We start from the raw sequence: 12942 nt of genomic DNA, 5'->3' as shown, positions 1-12942 counted from the left end.
CCAGAAGGAAGTGTGCAGCTTACCTATCTGGGCCAGAGACAATGAGTGGGAGCCTCTTGCTAAAGAATTTGTGAAGTATGCTTCTCCCTTGAACCTGACTTGGGGTTATAAAGTCTCAGATCATTTTGTAGATTTTAGCCTTAAGGGGTAGGATTTAAGTAAAAAAGAGAAGAGGACAGTGTCCACAGTGGGCTGGTATTTTCTTCATGCTATTTACACCGAATCACATAGAAGGGAGAAGGCAGAGGCAGAAGTTAAGGTATTAAAAGACCAGCTAGCAGTTGTTTCAGAGTTTGTACGTTCAACTGCTGGTCGGGCTGATGATTTGCAAGAGCGGTGTGCAGCCCTCATGACCAAATCAATCAATGCCTTAAGAAAAAGGAAGCGCCGTAAACCTGTTAGTAAAGCCAGGGTACGTGCCACTATCACATCACAAAATTGGGATTGTGAGGATGTGTTCTCCTCAAATGATAGTGGGGATGAGGAGACAGAGTTTGATATTTTGCATGATGATCTGCTAGTGGGAAAGAAGAAGTATGCCAGACCTCTCATTACTAAGCATAGGAAACGGCAACAAGATAGAGAGGATATGGCAGATAGGGAGGTGCATTATCACAACCCCAGAGATGTTGAATTTGAAGAAGTACGGGAGTTTACACAAACTGAACTCCATGAGCTGGCAAAACAATACAAAAAAAGGTCTGGGGTGCCTCTATTGAGTTGGCTCCTACGCTTATGGGAGGAAGGGGCGGACAGTGTTGTTTTGTCAGGTAAGGAAGCAGTGACTATGGGAGTGTTGACCTGAGAGTTTAGCATGAATTTTTCACTGTTAGACCTCGTGAGAGATGGAATAGTCCGAGTATACGCTAGTCCTACTGACCTGTAAAATACCTACTCCTGGAGATCAATAGGAGAGGGTATTTCCAGGTTACGTGAGATGGGTTGTATAACCGGATTAAATACATTTACAGAATGGATGGGTCCAGAGATGGAACCCTTTACGTCTGCTCTGCGCTCTAAGCTGATGAAGTCTGCGCCATTTAATCTCAGGGCTCCATTATTGTCCTTTTTGGGAGGCCTGGGATTAAACAGCAAGATTCATGAAGCCACAACCCTTTTAAGCCAGTTGGGGGAGCTAGAGGAGGCTAAAACAAAACCTGTCAGGCAGTAGATAAGGTTAAGGCCAGACAGGAAGAATACAAGCAGAAAAGAACAGAAAAGACAGGGAATGGGGTAGCGAAGACAGGAGGTGAAGAGAAAACCGGGCTAGTTATTTCTAGGAAAGAAATGTGGGTGGACCTATTAAAGGCAGGAGTACCTAAAGATGAGATAGATGGGATTTCTACTGCAAGAAATGCTGAAGAGGTGGAAACTATTAGTAGGGAAAACTGTCAGGGTTAGAAACACTACTCCTAGTGAAGATAACATCAGTCTAGACTTAGAGGAAACAGAACAGACCCCTCCTGTTAGCCCCAAACCAATCCCCAAAACTGAACATGAACCCAAACCCAAATCCCTTTATCCCGGGGAGGAGTTAGAGAGAATCAGAAAAGGGGATTGGGAGGTTCCTTATCCTTTATGAAGAGAAGGTGAGTCTCCTGTAATAGCCGTGAGAGCAGTGACAGCAGGAGACCGACGCCCATATGCACCTGTCACTGTATGGTGGGTGAAGTCATTTACTCCTACACATGTAATGGCTTTAGTTGATAGCGGAGCCGACGTTACAATTTTGCAAGGAAATCCTTCCCATCACAAAGGAGAATTGATTTATGTAGAAGGTTTGGGAGGGTAAACTACACCAACAGTTAGGATATGGGTGAAATTGGCTATTGGCAAGGGTTCATGATTTATGACAAATGTTTTATCAGAGTTACCCGAAAATATTCTTGGGATGGATGTACTTCAAGGTCAGTCAGTTCAGACTGAAAGAGGTACATTCACATTTGGGTATCCTGATAAAGCGTATCTGGTAAGGGCGGTGAAGGCTGTGGTCAGAGGACATGCGAAATGGACCCCTGTCTACATTCCTCCACCAGAGAAGCCAGTCTGTCTCAAGCAGTACAGACTTCCTCGAGGCCACAAATAAATTGGGGAGACCATTCAAGAACTGTTGAGAGTAGGGATCCTTAGACCTACTGTAAGTCCTTTCTCGTCTCCGGTGTTCCCAGTAAAAAAACCCGATGGAACATATAGAATGACTGTGGATTACAGAGGTCTAAACAAAGTGGCACCTCCATTGAAGTCAGCTGTACCAGATATAATCTCAATTGTTGAGAAAATTGCTAAAAATGCAGGAGAATATCATGCTGTGATAGACCTGGCTAATGCTTTCTTTTCAATTTTGATAGACCCAGAGTGTCAAGACCAGTTTGCTATGGTGTGGGACGGCCACCAGTATACTTTCACTGTCCTTCCGCAAGGCTATCTTCATTCTCCAACGATTTGTCATGGACTGATTGCTCAAGATTTAAGTACCCTGAATTTGAAAGTCGCTGTGTTTCACTACATTGATGACATCATTATCTCTGGGACAAAAGAAGATGTAACTAAAGCACTGCACCTGCTGATAGAGCACTTGGAGAAGAGAGGGTAGGCTATCAACAGAGACAAAGCCCAAGGACCTGCCACAGAAGTGAAATTCCTAGGAATGATGTGGACTGGGCAACAGAGGAAAATTCCAGAGACAGTTGTGCAAACTATCCAGGCGCTGTCGCCCCCTACTACCAAAAAGGAGGCACAGAAGTTCATTGGAGTTGTGGGGTTCTGGAGATCATTCATCCCACATCTTGGACTGATTCTGAGGCCTATATATAATGTCACCAGAAAAAAGACTGAGTTCTCATGGGGTACAGAGCAGCGGACTGCATTCCTGGCTGCTAAAGAAGCTATTTTGCAGCATCAGGGATTAGGACCCGTGAGACAAGGAGTACCATTTCACCTGGATGTAGTGGAGCAGAATGGTACCATATCTTGGAGTCTATGGCAGCCAAATGAAAAGAAAGAACTGAGGGTAATACCCATTGGATTTTGGTCCAAACAACTGACAGGGGCACAGAAGAGATACACGCCCCTAGAGAAGTACCTGTTTGGGGCCTACACAGCACTTCAACATGTAGAGACTGTCACGGAACGTCCCACACTCCGCTTGAGTGCTTCCGTCATATACCACTTCCTCCCAGTCTGTATACAGATATCCCAACCTCTCTGAGCACAAAACAAGGCGACACTTGCTTGTTGCTACCAAGAACTCACTTTATTCAGAACCAGAATACAGTCTTATATACACAGGAGAAGATTACTCTAACAATACAAACGTAACCTAAGTAACATGAGCTAATTATCTAATCCTTTATACAGCCTAGGTGACTGAGACATGACCTTTCGCCCAGACTTGTGGTCACCGAGCTTCACACAGTTATATCAACACAATATCAGTCGTCCCGTCTCCTACATTGTATAGAGGACAATGTCATTAGCTCATTCAATTAACATAAACACAGGTTGATGACACCAGCATCTCCTCACAGGATGTGTCCCAACAGAATGAATCAGTCTTATCAGCAGGGGGCTGCTGGAGGAACCCCCCCTCCCTCTTCAGGGACACAGATCCACAGCAAGGAGTCCCCAACAGAATCAAACAACAAACAATATATACATATATACACGACTGAGTCCGATTAATACAGTTCAAACCGGACCTCCAATTCACCCCACAAAGAGCACCGTTCCATTGAAAATCCAGGGCCCATAATCAAAAGGCAACAGGCTAGCGTTCAGTCCCCTCCAATAGCCTCTGTCTCGGGTGAGTCTGTCACATTTCTCCCCCATCAAAGGTTGACTAACAAGGTCCCAGACCTCCACCTGGTCTGGACATACGTTAGTCAGGCAGAGTGAACTCACATAGTCTTCCCGCATGATTTCCATTCTTGGCTGCAAGGAATAGTTGACCTCAGTAGGTGTGGGGCAGAGGTCATTTACTCTCTGTCTGGCTGCCAGGGCTTCAGCTGGATTGTTTTTAACATTCCTGGGCTCGGTCTGCTGCTGGGCAGAGGGGCCAATCACCCCTGCTTCTTGAAGCTGTAGAGGGACACTAGGTGCTAGGCAGAGCCCAGCGGTGCTCTGCCCTGTTGCCAGCGATTCAGCTGGGAGTAGCAGCTCCACTACACCAGCTTGTCGTCGGAGAGAGGGGCCAACTGCCCCGGCTCCCTGGAACTCCACAGTGGTTGCTGGTGCTGGGAAGAGGTTGGTAGCACTCTGCTCTGTTGCCAGCACTTCTGCTGGGGACTCTGCTTCCTCCGCTCCAGCTAACCGTTGGGGCAGGAGGCTGGCTTCCTCCACTCCCAAACTGTGTAGCTGCCATTGGAAAAGGGAGCCAGCTGCTTCCTTTTCTATTCCCTCATCTAGCTGCTGGGACGACATGTCGATGGTACTGTCTCCCAGGTACACGGATCTTTGCTGGGGAGGAAAGCCCTCTTCCTCCACCCTGGCCAACTGTTGGGGAGGGACAACACACACCTCCTCTCCCTTCTCCCCCTGTATCTGCTGCTGGGAAGTGATTGCCATCTTCTCACCCTGAGCCTCCACAATTGCTGCAGGTGTGGGGCAGAGATCTTGGACCCTCTGTCCGGTTGCCAGCACTTCTGCTTGGGGTTTGCCAGGTGGTTCCTCCTCTACAGAAACGTCTATTAAATCCCCAGTCTCTGGAAGTGGTAAAAGTGTGGGACAGAGGTCTTGGACCCTCTGTTCAGTTACCAGATCTTCAGCTGGAGAAGTTTGTTTTAACTCCATAGATGCTGCTGGCAGAAAATCACATGTCCCTGTCAGTGTTGTGGGAGAAAGGCCGACTACCTCTTCTCTCAAGAAGGCTGAAGCCACTGTTGGTGCTGGGCAGAACACAGTGAACTTTGGCCCTGATAGCAGCTCTTCTGCTGGAGGCTCATCAGGTTGTTTTTCCTCAGCAGAAAAGTCTATCAAATCCCATGTCTCTGCAACTGATGTCTGGGGATAGAGGTTCACCATCTCCTGTCCATGGAACCCAGAAGATGCTATCATTTCTGGGCAGAGGTTAGCAGAGCTCTGCCCTGTTGTCAGCACTTCAGGTTTGGGGACGGCAATCTCCGGATTTTACACTGCCGATTCTCTGGCATGCTGCTGAACTTGTTCTAGCAGTTTCCTGTATGCCCTTTCCAGATGCTGTTCCTTCCTTAGCAAATGGTCCAGATCAGGTTTGAGCTCTGAGACCCCTGCAAGACCGAGCATAGACTCTCTATATTCTCTCAGGTCCTCAAGGTCAGGTTCCCCTTCATCGCCAAACATAAAAAGATCTGTAAGGTTCTCCCACAGCAATCCAGGGCCGCCAAAGTCATATCCCTCCGGAGAGCATTCTGTCGTCTCCCCTAAATATCCCTCCTCTGCGTGCCATTGCAGAGCCCGATAACGATTGTCCAGCTCTATCTCCTGCTGGACCAACCTGTCCAACTCAGTCACCCATTGCTCCTGGGGCTGCTCTCCCAGGAATGCCATCCGCAATGCCCGTTGGTCACTGGCCCGTTGCTCTTGGGTTGGAAAGCACTTGCCCTGTTTTATACCAGCGAGACGGAGGGCTGCAATCCAGAGCTCCACCCGAATTTGCTGCCTAAGCTCCAGGTATTCATCCTCAGACACAGTCCTGGTGTATGTTGAAAGGATGATTCGCAGCAGCCCCGGGAATTCTGATGCCAGGTCCATATCTCCGCTGGGGTGACTGAAGTCTGCTATCCTGATCTTGGATCCAGGTGGAGGTTTAAATTTCCCAGACTGCAGGAAGCTTTCCCGCTGCTTGCCACCAATGTCACGGAACGTCCCACACTCCGCTTGAGTGCTTCCGTCATATACCACTTCCTCCCAGTCTGTATACAGATATCCCAACCTCTCTGAGCACAAAACAAGGCGACACTTGCTTGTTGCTACCAAGAACTCACTTTATTCAGAACCAGAATACAGTCTTATATACACAGGAGAAGATGACTCTAACAATACAAACGTAACCTAATTAACATGAGCTAATTATCTAATCCTTTATACAGCCTAGGTGACTGAGACATGACCTTTCGCCCAGACTTGTGGTCACCGAGCTTCACACAGTTATATCAACACAATATCAGTCGTCCCGTCTCCTACATTGTATAGAGGACAATGTCATTAGCTCATTCAATTAACATAAACACAGGTTGATGACACCAGCATCTCCTCACAGGATGTGTCCCAACAGAATGAATCAGTCTTATCAGCAGGGGGCTGCTGGAGGAACCCCCCCTCCCTCTTCAGGGACACAGATCCACAGCAAGGAGTCCCCAACAGAATCAAACAACAAACAATATATACATATATACACGACTGAGTCCGATTAATACAGTTCAAACCGGACCTCCAATTCACCCCACAAAGAGCACCGTTCCATTGAAAATCCAGGGCCCATAATCAAAAGGCAACAGGCTAGCGTTCAGTCCCCTCCAATAGCCTCTGTCTCGGGTGAGTCTGTCACAGAGACCATTACAGGAAAGGACACAGTCACCATCCATACTGCATTGCCAATAGCAGGATGGGTGAGAGATAATGGACTGACCACTAGGGCAGCTGTAGCCCAGAACCAGACACTGATGAAATGGAAGTGGTACCTTTGAGAAAGAGGGGGTATTGCAGCTGGGGATGTTAGAGACATTTCAAATTTGTCATTTATCTGGATTTCAAAACAGTTGGCAGGGCTTGTTACTTTTACCAGCACCTGGCCAGAAGAAGAAAATCCTGTGCTGCAATCATCCCCCATTCAAGAGGCTCCACCCTTTGAGTCTCTGTCAGAAGACATGAAGGAGTCAGCGTGGTTCACTGATGGTTCAGCCATAATCGCCTCGTCTGGGAGTAAATGGACAGCAGCAACCTACAACCCAAGTACCGACACAGTCCTGCAGGAGACCGGAATTGGAGGGTCCAGTCAGTATGCAGAGTTGAAAGCTGTAGTGATGACTCTTCAGGAGGATCCTTCTTCCCATGTCACTATCTACACTGACAGCTGGGCGGTTTTTAAAGGACTGACAACTTGGATACCCACGTGGAAGTCCAATGAATGGATGATTCATGGAAAGGTTATGTGGGGAGGCAAGGAAGTCTGGGACTACATCTGGAAAGAAGCTCACTCCCGCACCATAAAAGTGGGGCATGTTGATGCACATGTGCCCCTAGTCCCAGACTTTGAGAACTATAACAGAGCTGCAGATGAAATCGCCAAAGTGAAGGCAGTTGTGCCAATCGATCCTGTCTTGATGAACTTGGCCAACTGGGCCCACAAGCAATCTGGACATTTGGGGCAGAAAGCAACATATCAATGGGCACAGCAGAGAGGATTGCCTATATCCATTGACATGATAAAGACTGTAATAGGGAACTGTACACTATGTGGAGAAGTGCAACAATGGCCATTGCAAAAGTACTCCACTGGGTCGATTAAGAGGGGTGAGAGGCCTGCAGAGATCTGGCAGATTGACTTCATCAGTCCCCTGCCCCGGGGAAACAATGGACTGAAATATTGTTGCACTGCAGTGGACACCTATTCAGGATTTATGCTTGATCATCCTTGCAAATGTGCAGATCAAGCCGCAACGCTTCAACTGCTCCAGAAACTTTTCGTTGCTTATGGTTGTCCGAAACAAGTCCAAAGTGATAACGGCTCACACTTCACCGGATCAACAGTACAGCAGTGGGCCAAAGATTCTGGAGTGTACTGGTTGTGCCATATCCCATACCATCCACAGGCAGCTGGTTTGATTGAAAGATACAACGGCTTTTGAAGGACCAGATACGCAAACTTACACCAACACATACACTAAGGGGGTGGGATCGTGTCCTCACACAGTCAGTCATGTTGTTAAATTCCAGGCCAATAGCCAAAAGCACACCATATGAGAGGATGGTAGGGGCTGGGGCACAGATTCCACAGCCGGAGTGCAGAGTTCAGTATTTATGTAAGGTTCCTGAAAGAACAGGGCTAAAAAGATACCATGTTACTGCTTGGCATGACATAGAAACCAAGAGTGACGTATCTGAAGCTGAAGCCTATCTTGGAATGAGAGGGAATCTGGCAGGAAGGTTTGCAGTTATATTTGCATTGGCAGATGAGCTCAAGACAGTGGCTGGGACTCTGACTGGTTAGTGGACACTTCTCAGCAAGAGTGTAAAGTGAGGCTACATAACATCAAACCTTCCAAAATAAACAGCAGTGATCTTCTGGGAAATATCACTATATTTCCTCTCCTCCCTATTGATGTTCTTTGAGAGGGTCAGAAGTGGGTACAGGCAGGGGGCAAAGTGTTAGTCAGATATCCAGGCAAGAAGACATTTAGAGGAGAGAGTGTAGCTGAAGGGCTTGGATCTACTGTTTATGTATTATTAGAAGGAACAGATAATCCGCTTTGTTTTCCACTCCACAGGCTGAATCCGATTTGATCCATAGGACATGATGGAAAGAATGACGGAAGATCGCAAGAGCTGTGGAGAGCAAGGCCTTTGATGTATTACAAGCCTGGACTTGTTTCTAAAGAACTTTAGAATGGACTTTCTAATGAACAATTAGTTAAAGACTGAAAACCTTCTGAATGACAGAAATATGGGAAGTGTTGCATTCAAGGAAAATGAATGTTTAGAATGAGTTTTCTTAGTAATGAATGATTTTATGTATGGAGTGTGAAAGAAAAAAAATCTAGGGCGGAATGTGTTGTGTTTGTTAAAAATATGATTTTTTTTATATTAATCAGACATAAGATACATGGGACAATGTTACAATAGTGAGTTGATCAGATTACTGTCAGTTTTTTTGAGTTGAGTAGATTTCTCAAACAAATGCTGTTTCATACAATGGGGTTAAATACCATTGTTGTATTCAATTGACAGTTTTCAACAGGCTATTGTCTCTATAGCTACAGTAAACAAGTAAGACATTACTTGTTTGAGATTCTTTTAGCTCTCAAACTGAAAGAATGACTGTTAGATTACTGTCTTAGATTGAGTATACAATGGTTTACATAGATGCCATTGTTGTATTCAACTGACAGTTTTCAACAGTCCATTGTTTCTACAGCTACAGTAAACAACTTGTTTGAGATTCTTTCAGCTCTCAAACTGAAAGAATGACTGTTAGTCAGTTGTTATGGAAACAAGTTTGCAACCATGAATTTTTGGTAACAAACTTGTACAAATGAAAAGGGATGAGTAGAGACTGGGACACATCATCATGCTTTGTAAGATCAGAAGCCACTCATGATAGAAGAAAGGTGCCTGATGCTCCAGGAGAATCGTTGCCAATGGAGATCACGAACATACAGTAACAGAAGATAAGTAACCTTTAAGTGTATTTGTACTGGTATAGACCATAGGCTAGGCATTTTGCTTTTTATAGATATCTGTCAATCTGTCAGTCTTGTATTGTATTCCTAATATTGTAATAGTTTTGTATGTACAGCATCTTTGTATAGTAAAAGCACATTTATACACTGCAGAAATCTCAGCTTCCTTGCTTATACCACAGAGTAACCTTGCTAGATAGACGCAAGCAAAACAGGGTGCCAAAGGTGATTTTCTATGACCACATCACCCTGAAAGCGCCCGATCTCATCTGATCTCGGAGGCTTAGCAGGGTTGGACCTGGTTAGTACCTGCCTGGGAATACCAGGTGTTGTAGGCCTTTTTTTTTTTTTTTTTGAGTTGACCTGTTATTTTTTCTTGTTTCCCAAGGCGACCATCTTGCCATTTCTCAAGAGGGTTGAGGGTGCCTGAAGAGATTGCCTATAACCACATCACCCTGAAAGCACCCAACACGTTGTCTGATCTCATAGGCTAAGCAGGGTCAGGCCTGGTTGGGAGAACGCCTGGGAATACCAGGTGCCGTAGGCTTTTTTTTTTTTTTTTGGAGTTGACCTGTTTTTTTTTCTTGTTTCCCAAGGTGACCATCTTGGCGTTTCTCAAGAGTGTTGGGGGTGCCAAAAGAGTTTTCTTACGGCTACATCACTCAAAAAGCACCTCATCTTGTCTGATCTCGGAGGCTAAGCAGGGTCGGGCCTGGTTAGTACCTGGATGGGTGACAGCCTGTGAATACCAGGTGCCGTAGGCTTTTTTTTTGGAGTTAACCTGTTTTTTTTTCTTGTTTCCCAAGATGACCATCTTGGCGTTCCTCAAGAGGGTTGAGGGTGCCAAAACAGATTCCCTATGGTCACATCACCCTGAAAGCATCTGATCTTGGAGGCTAAGCAAGGTCAGGCCTGGTTAATATCTGGTTGAGAGACCCCCTGGGAATAGCAGGTGCCGTAGGCTTTTTTGTTTTTTTTTTAGGAGTTGATCTGTTTTTTTTTCTTGTTTCCCAAGGTGACCATCTTGGCGTTCCTCAAAAGGTTTGAGGGTGGCAATAGGGCTTGCATACGGCCACATCACTCTAAAAGCACCCGATCTCATCTGATCTCGGAGCCTAAGCAGGGTCGGGCCTGGTTGATATCAGGATGGGAGACTATCTAGGAATACCAGGTGCTGTAGGCTTTTTTCTTTGGAGTTGACCTTTTTTTTTTCTTGTTTCCCAAGGCGACCATCTTAGCGTTTCTCAAGAGGGTTGAGGGTGCCGGAATAGATTTCCTACAGCCACATCACCCTGAAAGCACCCAATCTCGTCTGATCTCAGAGGCTAAGCAAGGTCGTGCCTGGTTAGTACCTGGATGGGAAGCCGCCTGGGAATACCAGGTGCAGTAGCCCTTTTTTTAATTTTTTGCAGTTGACCTGTTTTTTTTTGTTTCCCAACATGGCCATCTTGGTGTTTCTCAAGAGGGTTGAGGGTGCCAAAGGAGATTGCCTACGGCCACATCACCCTGAAAGTACCCGATCTTGTCTGATCTCGGAGGCTAAGCGGGTCTGGGCCTGTTAAGTACCCGGATGGGAGACTGCCTAGGAATACCAGGTGCCGTAGGCTTTTTTTTTTGGAGTTGACCTGTTTTTTTTTTCTTGTTTCCCAAGGCGACCATCTTGGCGTTTCTCAAGAAGTTTGAGGGTGCCAAAAGAGATTACCTACGGCCATGTCAACCTGAACGCGCCCGATCTCATCTGCTCTCAGAGGCTAAGCAGGGTTGGTCCTGGTTAGTACCTGGATGGGGGACCGCCTGGGAATGCAGTGTTTTCTCCAGGAAGGGTCATTTCTCCTGTAGCACCCTCCTAGGTTAGGTTGCTAGTGAGAGCTAGAGAGTTACTGTGTCAGGCTTAATTTCGCACCCCTGTGAACCGCCTCACGGCCGATCCTAGGGTCACAGACGCCTGGGTGCAGAAATATTTCTGGCGCCCCCACATGGGCGTGGTCATCTTACCAACTCCTCCCGTTTACTAATGATTCTATGGCAACGACTCAAACACAGAGCTGCTCCCCTAAGAAGTCTTCGTTACCCTAGGATCCTCCCACGATCTCTTAACAATAAACAAAATACAGGAAGAGAGAATACTAATGAGACCTGGAGGGGAGTCTCTCTGGTGAACACAGAGAGAGCTGTCTGTTAGAAAGAGTCCCCATACATAATAGAGGATGTGGTCAAAGACTGCAGACATGATACAAGAGACAGTCAGAGACTGCAATCATAGTATAGGAGATGGTCAGAGACTGCAGACATGATACAGGAGATGGTCAGAGACTGCAGACATGGTACAGGAGATGATCAGAGACTGCAGACATGGTACAAGAGGTGATCAGAGATATCAGACATGGTAAAGGAGATGGTCAGAGACTGCAGACATGATACAGGAGATGATCAGAGACTGCAGACATGGTACAGGAGGTGATCAGAGACTGCAGACATAGCACAGGAGATGGTCAGAGACTGAAGACATAATACAGGAAATGGTCAGAGACTGCAGACATAGTGCAGGAGATGGTCAGAAACTGCAGACATGATACAGGAGATGGTCAGAGACTGCAGACATGATACAGGAGATGATCAGAGACTGCAGACATAGTGCAGGAGATGATCAGAGACTGCAGACATGATACAGGAGATGGTCAGAGACTGCAGACATGATACAGGAGATGGTCAGAGACTGCAGACATAGTGCAGGAGATGGTCAGAGACTGCAGACATAATACAGGAGATGGTCAGAGACTGCAGACATAATACAGGAGATGGTCAGAGACTACAGACAAGATAGAATAGATGGTCAGAGACTGTAGACATGATACAAGAGACAGTCAGACACTGCAGACATGGTACAGACACTGGTTAGAGATTGCAGACATGATACAAGAGATGGTCAGAGACTGCAGATATACTACAAGAGATGGTCAGAGACTGCAGACATGATACAAGAGATGGTCAGAGACTGCAGACATGATACAAGAGATGGTCAGAGACTGCAGACATGATACAAGAGATGGTCAGAGACTGCAGACATTATACAAGAGATGGTCAGAGACTGCAGACATGATACAGGAGATGGTCAGAGACTGCAGACATAGTGCAGGAGATTGTCAGAGACTGCAGACATAATACAGGAGATGGTCAGAGACTGCAGACATTATACAAGAGATGGTCAGAACAAGAAGATGGTCAGAGACTGCAGTTCCTATGGACGTTAGTAGATAATGGCCGATCGGCCCTCTCACCTGACCCAGCAATACAGCAACGGTTCCTCTGATCAGGAGTCAGCTCACTCTGAATTGCCCGTGGCGACTCCGCTGGGTAGCACCCAGATCTGTATTCCGGCAATGACTCCATTCCTTTCCCCACCAGGGATGGCGCTAGGCTGTGTGTCTTTCCTTCTGGTGGTGCAGGGCAGTGGGGTTCCCTCTCTGATGGTGTTCCCTCAGCACTGCCCTCTCCCTCTGGAATCCAGGGTGTACTTCCCTGAAAGCTTTCCCAGGCTCCTGTCTCTCTCTCTCCCATTCAGCTGAGC

At 46.6% G+C, this 12942-nt stretch overlaps 4 pseudogenes; all 4 read left to right on the top strand.

The window, feature by feature from the left end:
* Positions 1-9605: 9605 nt before the first annotated feature.
* Positions 9606-9712, top strand: LOC141104122 (5S ribosomal RNA; annotated as a pseudogene).
* Positions 9713-10438: 726 nt separating this feature from the next.
* Positions 10439-10557, top strand: LOC141104098 (5S ribosomal RNA; annotated as a pseudogene).
* A 91-nt stretch (positions 10558-10648) lies between these two features.
* Positions 10649-10767, top strand: LOC141104108 (5S ribosomal RNA; annotated as a pseudogene).
* Positions 10768-10862: 95 nt separating this feature from the next.
* On the top strand, positions 10863-10981 carry LOC141103941 (5S ribosomal RNA; annotated as a pseudogene).
* Positions 10982-12942: the final 1961 nt, after the last annotated feature.

This window comes from Aquarana catesbeiana, linkage group LG07, assembly GCF_042186555.1.
Source record: "Aquarana catesbeiana isolate 2022-GZ linkage group LG07, ASM4218655v1, whole genome shotgun sequence".
NCBI classification, from domain to species: Eukaryota; Metazoa; Chordata; class Amphibia; order Anura; family Ranidae; genus Aquarana; species Aquarana catesbeiana.
The sequence above is the reverse complement of the archived record's forward strand: the minus strand, read 5'-3'. Positions and strand labels throughout refer to the sequence as shown.